Source organism: Astatotilapia calliptera, chromosome 20, assembly GCF_964374335.1.
Source record: "Astatotilapia calliptera chromosome 20, fAstCal68.1, whole genome shotgun sequence".
NCBI classification, from domain to species: Eukaryota; Metazoa; Chordata; class Actinopteri; order Cichliformes; family Cichlidae; genus Astatotilapia; species Astatotilapia calliptera.
The window spans coordinates 12,260,577-12,274,070 of NC_137441.1; positions in this window are offsets into that span (position 1 = coordinate 12,260,577).

Sequence of the window (13,494 nt, forward strand, 5' to 3'; positions counted from 1 at the left end):
TTGCATTAATTAATTAGAATTAATTAGCAAAAGGAGCACAAGTGCATCTTGTTGTAAACCTGTTTACAATTTCCTCTATAAACACATACACTCATATATGCACAACGGGCTAGCCACGTTTATGAGAAGCTTATCTTATGTACTCATATCCCCTTCAGGCTAGTGCTACAGTATGCATCTCTACTGTTTTTAATGTATGATTCTCATATTCAGACGCAGAAGTGGGAGACGGAGTTGACAGGAAAACCAACCAGGTCCAGATGGTTAGCTTCTCCTAGCTATCCAATAAAGTGCAAGATCACCGGCAGTGCCCAGAACTGAACAACGATATGCATAATTCATGGCAAAGCATCTGCAATATGTGTAAATACATTTCTACACACACATATACTGATAGGAGCAGTGAAAGCATATGTAGGGTATATAGAACTTGACCTAGGGCTGAGATTTACTTTCTTAATTCCACACCAGTGTGCTATCAGCCAAAGGTTAGCACGCAGAATGCAGGTTCTCATTTCAAGGTGGCAACGCTCCAATAAATCCAAATATAAGGCTGCAGAGGTTGAAAAAAGTATTATTGTAAGAATATTAGAAGAAAATTTAAAAAGAAAAAGACTTTTCATGAGTTAATACATACATATTGTTATTTCTGACATATTGTAAAGTGGTTTTCACATTTAATTTTTAGTATTTTTGCATGCAAACCTGAAAAGGCAAAAACAGAAATAGAGAATCAGAGCGCTGTTAGAAAATGAGAGATAACCAGTGTAGGACATGTCTTATTTGGTTAAGTTTTGGTCAGGCAGCAAGGATGAAATTAAAACAATTTTATCGTGACTTTTTTGTCAAGATAAGCAGTATTTATAACATTATTTAAATTACAAAGAGTAAGATCCACATATGTTTTTTAGCTTAAACATGGTGGATCCAGTGTGGAATTGCTCCAAGCTACAGACGAAGCACTTCAAAAGTCTGTTGACTCAAGGAAAATAACTAGAAGAACCAAGAAATTATCATTTTTAGGTTTACATAAAATATGCATTTTGACCAAAAAGCTTTTTTATAATAATTCCAAATCACAAAATTCTTGCTATAAATGTGACCATTTCATAATGTTTAAGTAGCACAAAGTCTGAAGTCTCACCATTTTAACAATAAATCTTACACGTGAATACCACAATCATAGGTTGAACTTTACTTAAATAAAACTGCTCAAAGGCACTTTTTAACTCTTGAGTTACAATACAAACACAGTGAATGAATTCAATCAAATATCATAAAGAGCCATTGTTTCTGTAGATCCAGTGCTAAAACAGCAACATCAGCATCAACAAATACCATATAGACAGAGGTGGGACCAAGTCATTGTTTTGCAAGTCTCAAGTAAGTCTCAAGTCTTTATCCTCAAGTCTCAAGTCAAGTCTCAAGTAATGTCAGGCAAGTCAGAGTCGAGTCTCAAGTCACTGGTGTAAAAGTCCAAGTAAAGTCACAAGTCTGAAATTTTGAATTTCAAGTCCTTTCGAGTCTTTAAAAAAAAACAAAAAAAATAATGTTGCAGTTATATGCTAAATGTAAATATTAGACCATGTAATTTTTAAATCTGTGTTTTTCTCAACACATGACAAAATAGTGAACGTAGAAAATATACACAAATTGTGAAATTGCACCTCTTTAAAATGCAGCTCAATTAAACCTAGCTCCAAGAATAATTTTCACCGACAGTTCTGAGATAAGCCGCATGTTATTCTTGGATGCGGTTGTAGGACCGGCTTTAAAATCGCATGACAAAAATATCATACACATTAAAAAAAAAACTGCATCACCAACGTAGCCTGGAAAACATTTGCTAGTTAGATGAAGTCAGCTATCTCATCCTAGCATATTTATATGCATATTTATAATTATACGGTTCTTGGAGTGAGTGCATACACTCGTGAAGTTTAGTAACTTCCGGTCACTGCAACAAGCCCAGGTACAGTTTACCGACGGATGGGTACAGGACCTTGAAATGCACCGTGTAGAAAGTACAGAGCATCGTACATATCATAAGTTTACCAGTCTCACAAATTGTCGTCATAAATACACATTCGTTAACCGTTTATTAATAGGACCTTTGAGCTCAATGGTAATTAATTAGCAGTGGAAATAATTTCTGGTACCCATCACAGAAATGTAGCAGTGACAATAATATTGTATGCTGTAATCGTACTGGGCAATTAGTGATACAAAACAACTGTTTTACCCTGTGAATAAAAGTATATGTTTTTGTCAATGTACCATAATAACAGAAGCGAAACGCAATATTGTGTCAGGACAATTCACTATTTATGCACAATAAACAAAGGAGCATAGCACGACAATTTCTGCTCAGCGCCAGACTTGCTTGTAACCTATATCACCAATTGTGTTATGAAAATGACGCATTAACTACAACAGCAGACTGACCTGTGTGTAAATGCTTGGAGCAGACTAACCTGTGAGCTGGAGTGTTCTGGGACGTTATATTTGGTCTTTGAATGGCTGCAATCCAGTCGCCTCTTTGTTACTTCGGAAACATGGCTCGAACAATTTCTCTTCAACGACGTAATCCGATAACAACCGATCTCTTTACCCGTCGGCCTCCCGTGGCTGTCATGCGACCGGCTATTGCAGTTAATAATACAACGGCTTCTTGACATTTTTGTGTTTCTTTTTATCGCTGTATAACTGATTTCAATTGAAAGCCTGCGTGCGCTAGTACCTCTTGCCACGAGTTCCCAGAATCCTTTGCGGTTCTACCCGTGAATGACGTCACATTTTCAATCTCTATATAATATGCATGTTAAATTTTATATTTGGGGTGAAATATCAAGTCTTTTCAAGTAAACCGGTTCAAGTCCAATTCAAGTCCCAGGTCATTGGTGTAAAAGTCCAAGTCAAGTCACAAGTCTTAGAACATTTTTTCAAGTCAAGTCTAAAGTCATAAAATTAATGACTTGAGTCTGACTCGAGTCCAAGTCATGTGACTCGAGTCCACACCTCTGCATATAGATACAGCAATTTGTATGCTTTGTTCACATATTTCCTGTCATGGTCCGGAGTCTGCGACTCCGTGTTTATGTTTAGTCTATTAGTATTCTGTGGTTTTGGTTACCTTGGGTGTTTGTATTCTTCTGTTCATGTTCCTATGTTCTGTGTCCCCCAGTCTGTGTTTAGTTGGTGTGTTATGTCTTTGCGTGTATGTGTTTCCTGTTTTATTGTGAAGGTCTGCGTCTTATGTGAGTGTTTTCAGTTTGCCTCCCTAGTCTCGTCACGATAATCACTCCCAGCTGTGTTCCCCACCTGCGTGTAATCTCCCTGTGTTCTCTGGGTGTATTTAAGTTGTGTCTTCTGTCATGGTAGTTGCTGGTTCGTCTGTGTTATTCCCCTTCCACCCTTCTGTGTTGATTCTCTGGTCATTCTCCCTGCATGTCACGTTTGTATTCCGGTTAGTGTTTTATTTAGTTTTCCCAGTTTAGAGTTTTCACCGTTCTGTTCCTCGCCACCCTGTCTGTTGTACCTTTTAGTTGCCAATAAACTCACCCTCCACTTCAGCAGCCTGCAGTTTGGATCCATTATTATTCACATGGCTTGCCCCGGCAAACCGTGACAGTACGAACCAGCCACAACATGGATCCAGCAGACTTGCCCGGGGAGAGGGATCTGATGCAAGTCCAACGCCTGGTCGACTGGATAACCCACACCTCAAATACGAGAGCAAGGATCGTTGGGATAAATGGTATCGAGGCGATCCTCAACAGAAATCCCTATCTCCGCCAGGTCAGAGGATGTTTGGACTTATTGGCCAACTTGTATGAAGCCCGGGAGGCGGCGCAAGCTCGGGAACTGTCGGACTGGGTCCTGCAGCAACAAACTACAGCCACCCCGGAGCAGCCGCGTCTGCCTCACCTATCGGATGCGGTTTTTCCAGGCCCGTCGGAGCCCTCTGCGGGGAGGAGACGCCGATCGCGCCGCGGGCGCGCCACCCCACAGCCGGACGTTCGGACTTCTAATTCGCCGGCTGTGGTGAGTGAGGACTCTGTGTCTGTTCCAGACTTTGTGACTGTTCATTCAGGGGCTGTGTTTTGTGTGGCGGATGTCAACATGAGCTGCTTATCGCCTGTCCAGCCTCTCTCAGCTCAGTTAGCTCCCCGGCAGCCACTTTCAGCTCAGTCTCCAGTGTCACTTTCAGCTCAGTCTCCAGTGTCACTTTCAGCTCAGTCTCCAGTGTCACTCTCAGCTCAGTCTCCTGTGCCTCCTTCAGCTCAGTCTCCTGTGCCTCCTTCAGCTCAGTCTCCTGTGCCTCCTTCAGCTCAGTCTCCAGTGTCTCCTTCAGCTCAGTCTCCAGTGTCCCCTTCAGTTCAGTCTCCAGTGTCCCCTTCAGTTCAGTCTCCAGTGTCCCCCTCAGTTCAGTCTCCAGTGTCACCCTCAGTTCAGTCTCCTCAGTTCAGTCTCCAGTGTCACCCTCAGTTCAGTCTCCAGTGTCACCCTCAGTTCAGTCTCCAGTGCCGCCTGTAGCGCAGGCCCCAGTAGCTCCAGTGCCGCCTGTAGCGCAGGCCCCAGTAGCTCCAGTGCCGCCTGTAGCGCAGGCCCCAGTAGCTCCAGTGCCCCCGCTACCCGTAGCTCTGGCTCCAGCAGTACCGGTTCCACTCATTCACTCCATGCAGGGAGAAAATTTAAGGTCCAGTCAGGGAGTTTCTCGCGCTTTAGCTGCTTCAGGCACCGTTCTGCACTCCAGGGCTTCCCCAGAGGCTAGGTCTCAGTCCCCAGCTGATTCTGGACCCCTGAAGATTAAGCAGCCCTCAGAGAACAACTCCGTGTCAGTGCTGTCTGAGCAGGGCCAGTGCTCAGCACAGCACCCATTGCCTTCATGTCTGCCAGAGGACTCCATGCCTGCTGGCTTTGTGATGGCTTCTGCTGGAGGGTCCAAGGGGCCCGTCCAGCCTTCGTCTCGTGTCTCCGCTGGAGGGTCCGAGGGACCGCTCCGGCCTTTGTTTCCTGTCTCCGCTGGAGGGTCCGAGGGACCGCTCCGGCCTTTGTTTCCTGTCTCCGCTGGAGGGTCCGAGGGACCGCTCTGGCCTTTGTTTCCTGTTTCCGCTGGAGGGTCCGAGGGACCGCTCCGGCCTTTGTTTCCTGTTTCCGCTGGAGGGTCCAAGGGACCGCTCCGGCCTTTGTCTCCAGTCTCCGCTGGGGGGCCCGAGGAGCCCGTTCAGCCACCTGTCTCAGCTGGAGGGCCCGAGAAGCCCGTCCAGCCTCATGCCACGTCAGCTGGAGGGCCCGAGGAGCCCGTCCAGCCTCATGCCTCGTCAGCTGGAGGGCCCGAGGGGCCCGTTCAGCCACCTGCTGCATCTTCATCATCATCCTCGCCGGCTGCATCATCATCATCATCATCCTCGCCTGCTGCAGCATCATCATCATCCTCGCCGGCTGCAGCATCATCATCATCCTCACCGGCTGCAGCATCATCATCAGCCTCGTCTGGTCCAGCCTCGGAGCCTTCAGCCTCGTCTGGTCCAGCTTCAGAGCCTTCAGCCTCGTCTGGTCCAGCTTCACCCGAGTCTTCATCCTCGCCTGGTCCAGCTTCATCCGAGTCTTCATCCTCGCCTGGTCCAGCTTCAGAGCCTTCATCCTCGCCTGGTCCAGCTTCATCCGAGTCTTCATCCTCGCCTGGTCCAGCCTCTGCAGCCTCGCCTGGTCCGGATCACCATCGCCTGAGTGGCCGCCGTTGCCTTCCGCACGGCCGGCCCCCGGACCAGCGCTGTCGTCGCCGCCGTTGCCGTCCGCACGGCCGGCCTCCCGAACTGTATCCACGTCGCCGCCGTTGCCGTCCGCACGGTCGGCCCCCTGAACTCTTTTTGTCTTGGACTCCTGTGCTGTCGGCCTCCTGGCCGGCCCCCTGAACTCTTCTGTTTTGGACTCCTGTGCTGGCCAGCCCCCTGACCTCTTCTGTTTTGGACTCTGTTTTCCTGTGCTCTGGTGTGCTTTTCTTTTGGTTTTGGACTCGTGTTTTTGTTTTTCTTTTTGTCTTTTGACCTTCTGGTGCTCCTGTTTTGTTTTGCCTCCGTGTTTATGTTTAGTCTATTAGTCTATTAGTATTCTGTGGTTTTGGTTACCTTGGGTGTTTGTATTCTTCTGTTCATGTTCCTATGTTCTGTGTCCCCCAGTCTGTGTTTAGTTGGTGTGTTATGTCTTTGCGTGTATGTGTTTCCTGTTTTATTGTGAAGGTCTGCGTCTTATGTGAGTGTTTTCAGTTTGCCTCCCTAGTCTCGTCACGATAATCACTCCCAGCTGTGTTCCCCACCTGCGTGTAATCTCCCTGTGTTCTCTGGGTGTATTTAAGTTGTGTCTTCTGTCATGGTAGTTGCTGGTTCGTCTGTGTTATTCCCCTTCCACCCTTCTGTGTTGATTCTCTGGTCATTCTCCCTGCATGTCACGTTCGTATTCCGGTTAGTGTTTTATTTAGTTTTCCCAGTTTAGAGTTTTCACCGTTCTGTTCCTCGCCACCCTGTCTGTTGTACCTTTTAGTTGCCAATAAACTCACCCTCCACTTCAGCAGCCTGCAGTTTGGATCCATTATTATTCACACGGCTTGCACCGGCAAACCGTGACATTTCCAATGGTAACTGAACAGTCAGTATAATGTTTCAAATTGTGCAACTCTTATTCTAAAAAACTTGTAATGCTTAGTAAAATGTAGATAAAAACAGAATGCAGTCATTTGCAGTTCTCATAAGCCAATTTTTTGCTCACAATAGAACACAAAGCTCAGTTGAAATAGACAAATGCAAAGTGGATAACTCTTCCACGATCAGACAAATCATAATTTTTAAAAGTTTTTTTTTTTTTTTTTGTGGAAAACATGGATTTCGGATTGTCTGGACTAAAAAGGAAAGGGACATCTCAACTTTTTATCAATACTCAATTCAGGAGACTCCATCTCTGATCACACAGAAATGCATTAATGCTAACTGGCAGCTTACACATCTGGAAGTCCAGAGTCCAGACTCTTCACAAACTGAAAACATTTGGTGTATCATGAAATGGAAAATACAGCAAAGAAGACCCAGAACTGATGACCCTGTCCCAGTTTTGCAAGTTTGCTGCCATCAAATTTAAAATGAGCTGCTATTTTTTTTAAATTAAATTGGTGCATTTCTTTAAATTAAACATTTAATACATTTTCAATGTTATATTTTGAATAAAATATAGTTTTTTGAGATTTAGAGATCGTTGGATTCTTTTTTATTCACACTTTACACAACGTCCCAACTTTTTCAGAATTGGGATTGTTTAATGCAATGGCTTGTCCACATGATTTATGAAATGCCTTGCAAAATTTGACTAAATTTAATATAGCAGGAGTTACAATTAATATTGTCCTTTTTGTACTACATCATTTTTTGCCTGTCAAATGGTGCCTTTTCATAAATGGCTGGCTGGGAAAAAATAAAATTATTATTGATAAATTTGAAAGTCCATCTCCCAAAGAAAAAGGTCAGTCCCTTTGAATAACCTCACATTTTTCCTAGGACAGTATGACCATAATTGTTCTGCATTGATTTTCATATATTTCCTTCAATGCAGACAAGGCTAAAACATGATGCATTACTTTCATATAATGGACAAAAGAATTGCTTTTCATCTGACTTTGTAAAAAGGTCACTATTCTAAACATATGCAAATGTAGCACAGCTTGACCTGACACTAGTCAATGCTTTGTGTTTAATGGAAGTGTACAAACATGAAAAAAGTCTCACTTTATTTAAAAGTAAAGATAAGTAGAGGATAAAGCGTGAACTACAGTCATAATAAAAAATGAAAGCACTGTCCGTTCCTTATTCTGAACTGTGGTCTTGGAGCAATGGCTAACATTGCCATGCACCGTGGAGATGTGTCAACAACTTGCAAGCCTGTATCTCCGTGTTTACAACCCAACATTAAAAAGTACAATGGCAATATTGCACTCGGTCGCCCCAATTCTACCCATGGGTGAAATTGCCTTTTCATAATTTCCATTATACTTGGTCTTTGAAAAATGGCTCTCACAATCTGCTGCAAGATAGAGGAAGTTATTTTTCTTTCGAAGTGTGTTTTGATGATGTGCTGTTTGATGGAGTGTCGCCACTCTGATTTAAAAAATGCTTTTAACAGCGCTTTGTTTATACGTTTCATTTCTATGCCAGGTGGAAGAGATGAATGAAGGATCTTATTGTGAAGAAACCTTGCATAGGGAGCCCCATGGTCTGTAAAAGAAGCGCAATGAAGAACCTGTGCCAACTGATTAGTCCTTTGTAAAGAAAACAAAATCTGAATGCTCATTCAAAGTAACCATTTGGATCTGTGTTTAAAATAATATATTTATATTTTTTTTAAATGCCTTTGATTGACTGGCTTATTAATTAAGCTTTTTTTTCTTCAAATAACTATGACCCACTATTGTGGCAACTGAATGAATTTAGCACATGCACCTAATTTATTTAAAAAGATTAGGTTTGAGATCCTGTGAGAGCCCAACTTTGAAAAGGCATCCTAGTGTATTATCTCGCCATTATTCCCACCCTACCTTCACTATGACAATACTTATGACCTGGTTTTTATTTATGTGAAGAAAAGGAAATAGTTCTTTTCATCAACGTATACTTTAATAGTGGTAGAAGGTTTTCAGTTTGTTGTGCTTAGTGTAAGCAAGTCGTAAAATCCTGGACTGACAACTGCATAGAGGTATGTGCCACTGAATGTCTTTTTAAATGCATACCAGCGCTGATAGAAACTCTAAAGTTAATGTAACTATATTTTTAACTTTTTCACATTTTTCAAATTCTTGAGCGTTTTCCTTCAGGGAACATTATCTTCCAAAATTCTCTTTAGTTTGAGGACTTGTGTTAATTTAACTGTGTGAGAAATTCGATGAGAGAACTAAACAAAACAAAAAAGAATTCCTGGCAAGGACATTTTAACGATGCTTCACAGGTCATAAAACGGTTAAAACTCTTCTACCAGAGAGCTGAAAGCTTTTTGGATGTCAACTGTGCTGCATGGGTGTTGCTCTGTGTACTGAGCTGAGGCAGTTTAGAGGATAGTAGTGTCTGCACATTGCAGAGCAGCCATATGTTCACTTTTTGATTTGGACCTCCAGAGGGAGCGTGCTGAATAAATGAGAAATCCTTTGCTGTAGGTCTGTTGTCTGAGCTGTGTGAGATGGAAAAAAGAGTGACTGAGGTCATGTGGAAGGATAAACTCATGTGGTTGAGAACTCCTGCTAAACACATTATGGTTTAAAGTCATCTACCAAAATCAGACAGCTAACATCTCCTCCTATTCTATACTGAGCTAGAGCTCAACTCTATTTCTGCAATTTGTGCTTGTAAGGCCAGGCCTGTTAGTCTAGTAAATGGGTTAACCGTTTGGCCAGTGGAAAGAAGCGAGGGTCAAGTGACGGTGGACCGCTTTCTCATTCCTGTTGGGAATTCTGTCACAGTGTTCCAGAGAGATGCGATTTAAGTGCTGAACGAGTCAGACGACCAGAGGCTTGGTATGAACCCCATAAGTCTGCCTCATTTAAAGGGGAATGGGGACTCGTTCACTGGGAATAGTTTAATAATTTAGTATGGCCTTAAACTAATCTATTTCAAGCACCCAGATGGTATTTATATTGAGCAAATGCTCAGATAATTGAATGGAATAATTTACTCACTACTGTTGCTCGGTGTCAGAGAATCCCCATGCTGAACCAACCCTGGAAAAGACATAAAGTGAAGCACTAAACCAAATCACCGGGAAAGTGTTTTCAGAAATAAATAGTCTGCTGTGAAATCAAAGAAATTGAAATACCATATTGAACAAAACAAAAATGTGGGTGCAGTCAGTCTATATCCATTGCTGCTGTTTTCCTCCATGCATTTGGATTGGATTTAAATGATTTATTAGCGTATATATGTTGCAGGAAGTCAAGTGTGAACGCCTTTCTTTGTGTGGACCGGGTAGTTATTAATCCCACTTGTCTTATGTAGCTTTTGCTGGGGGACACTCTAGGTTATTTGCTCCTATAGATGGGATTAGGAGCTCTCCTGACCATTTAGTAAACGCGTGTTTCCACAAGAAAGACAGAAGGTAGGAAAATGATACTCATAAGCAAAAAACAGAAAGAAAGGAAAATGAGCGATTATAAGGATGAGAAAGAAAAACAGAGAAATGGAGAAGTGGAAAAAGGGATAGAGGAAGAGAGGGATACAAAGAGACAGAAGGGGAGCGGGCAACTGCTGATTTTTAACAGGCGTGTCCCTCCATCTCTGATCAAAGCACCCCATCAGCCTTAGGGGCATCTCCACTGAGTGCCTCCCATAGCTGCTAAAAATTCTCCCTGCCGAATAATTTTAACACCTCTCCACTAGTCCTCACATATTTGTCCATTCATAGGCCATAGCTCATGCCTTCACATGAAAGCCCCTGTAGTTGTTTTCAAAGTTTTCACACAGGCAGCGATATATGATTGAGCTTTTATTAATAAAATAGAATGGAGCGTGATTTACAGTTGATGGACTCGTCTGTGCTCTCAGTCCAGCTCTTAAGTTGGAAATGTGACTGACAGCTAGTAACATAACACAGTACCATTGTTATCATATTTCTCATCCTTTTAGTCTAAACCCATATGGAAAAGAAATAGTAAGAACTTATATAAGACTTGCATAAGATGTGGCCTACTTCATATAGTGAATCATATAAGGCTTATATGATTTACTCATGAAAGTGGCCACTTTCTCATTACTTTCATATATTGTTTTAGTAAGTATCCAAAAAAGTTTCATTTATATGATTTTTCAAGGGATCTTATATCTGTTTTCACTCTTGTATGCTTTTCATACAAGTTTCACACAAGACTGATACAAACTTTATAAGATTTATATATATCTTTTCCATATGGGAAGCAAATAGTGATGGATTGGGAATTTCAAACGCTATAGATACTTGTGTATCTTAAATAATTAAAGGTAAATACTTTAAATTTACAGTTTCAAATATATAGCCTTGCCTATTTTGAGCTGACTCTTGACTCTCTTAAACATACACCATAGGACTTTTTATGACTCATTTTGGCAGATGGGCAAATTTGAATGGCACAATTTCACATTCTCCTGACAATTTTTTATTCTTTTTCCATGCATTTCACAGGCTGTAACACCCACCGCTCCACATTGTTCGCCTGACCACTTTGCAGCTGGCTTTCTGATCTCTGAATATCATAAGGTTCCATGCCACTGCTATGCCACTAGGGATATCAATCTGTATTTTCTTTCCACTGTGTCTCCATCAAAGATGGGAAATCAAACAATAGTATTCTGTCTTGCTCCAAGCCCAGAATTTCCTTGATCCCTGCCCGGGTCATTGTTCCAGAGCTGTCAGTGGGTCTTTGAATCTGTCATCAACCTTTGAGGGCCTTGCCTCCTGCGTCAGCTACTGGCAATACCACAGGATACTGGGGCTGACACAGGGAAACCCCAGAGGCTGCATAATCCAGAAGGAATGATGGGATCATATCCTCATACCCCACAAAAATAAAATCCTCCCCAAAAAAATGTGTCAGCCATATTTTCTTACAAACTAGTACAGCGGGCGACAAGAGAATCTCTACGTTTTAAGAGACTATTCAGACTTACTGATGGCGCGTAAAGAGAGAAAATTTTAACAGTTTTTATAAAGATTGCTACGACGCTCAGTGGGTTTACTTTTTACCCTTTGCACTTTAACTCACTCTCTTTTCTCAGTATAATTTGCATTAATGGGCTCGGAGTGAAGTGGAGACAAGAATACAAACGTGAAACCCAAACTGCAACCAAATCAGTTCACTGAGTGCCCGAGTCTCTCTCTCACACACACACACACACACACACACACACACACACACACACACACACACAAAGAGATCCCTTCTGATTTTAGTGTAAGGGACATGTCTGGCATCCCAATGGCTAATGAAAGCATCATTATCAGGAGAGCACGATGACTGCCCCCCTTAGAATATGTGCACAGACAAGTAAGAGCAATGCCACCTGTCTCCCCTACTTACTTTCATTGCTATTAGAACCAGCTGTTTGCTACTCCCCAGGCTTCAGTTTATTTGACTATTTTGAATACAGTGATAAAAGATGACATAATGAAGCACCCGATACGCAGCTTAGTGGCAAATCCCAATCTGAGTTTAACAGTATGATGCTGGTGTTTTTGAACAAATTCAAAATAGGCTCATATGATTGCATTTTCCATAGCTACTGTCTGCTGACAAATTATGATAAGCACATGCCCTGTATTTATGCTTGACCCTTCTTTATTTAAAACTCAGTTACTCAAGATACATTATTGAAACATCTGTTCATGTTTTAATGATCAACAGAAATTAAATTCTGTTTTAATCTAATAGTTTTTGCTGGTATTTATATGCTTTAAAGATGATTCTTTAATGAATCTCATGCAGTTCTTTTGCTATCAAACTCGTAATAAATTCAAATTTAGATTTCCTGTCATCACTGTCAAATTGGATTCCTGCTGTCCAGAGCTGGAAAGGAAAACTGTGACACAATAGGTTTAAAAAAACTAAAACAAATTTCAGTTGCTTCTGAAATATCAAAAATGGCAAACTGAAGAATAATAACCCTGTTTGGATAATGGTCCATTAGCACCATTATTTGCTAAAGACATGCTGAAAAATGTCTGCTCCTAAACATCTATGGCAGAGAGTTTTAAATCATAATTTTAAAAAATCCTTTGTGGGTTTTTTTTATGTTTATAAATGCTAGGGAAAAGGCTTGCAGTAGTGTACATACTGTTCACAATATATACTAACTAACTAATCCATAAGAAATAGACCTTTGTGTTTCCCACATCCAGGAGAATGTGCCACATTTGTGTTATTGAACGCAGCTTTAAAAGAGCTTTGACTCAGCTTTAACTTGACAGCAAAATAAAACATTTTCATGGCTTTTTAGGGGTAGGGGGATGACTTTTTGGAAGACCCTTAATTCTAGAAAACTTTTCCACTCTGTTAAAAAACCAAAAGACACAGTCCCTGTTTCGAATTAGCATACAGATTGGTACTGGGGCATACTGAACAGAGCTTTAAAACAGCACAGGTGTAATAAATAATAATGTCAGTAACACTGGCTGGGTAAGGTCTTAGAAGTCTGCCTTCATGCTTGTTAAGCCCTAAATGTTACAGTTTCATTGTTAATTTTATTAGTTCCTCCTCCGTTTTAGCAGCCACATCAAATCAAAACACATCATGGAACTTTGCTGCGGACTCCCTACAGGTTATTTTCCTTTCATGCAGATAAAAACAAAGGAAGCTGTGTCAAAGCGAGGACTAACCCTCTCTCAGAAGTGCAGAAAAACAGCAAATGCCAACAGACAACCAACTAATGAGCGAGTGAGCTAATGCGACTATTATTTCGGCCAATATCCAATGTCAGTTTCTATGCCTTTAAT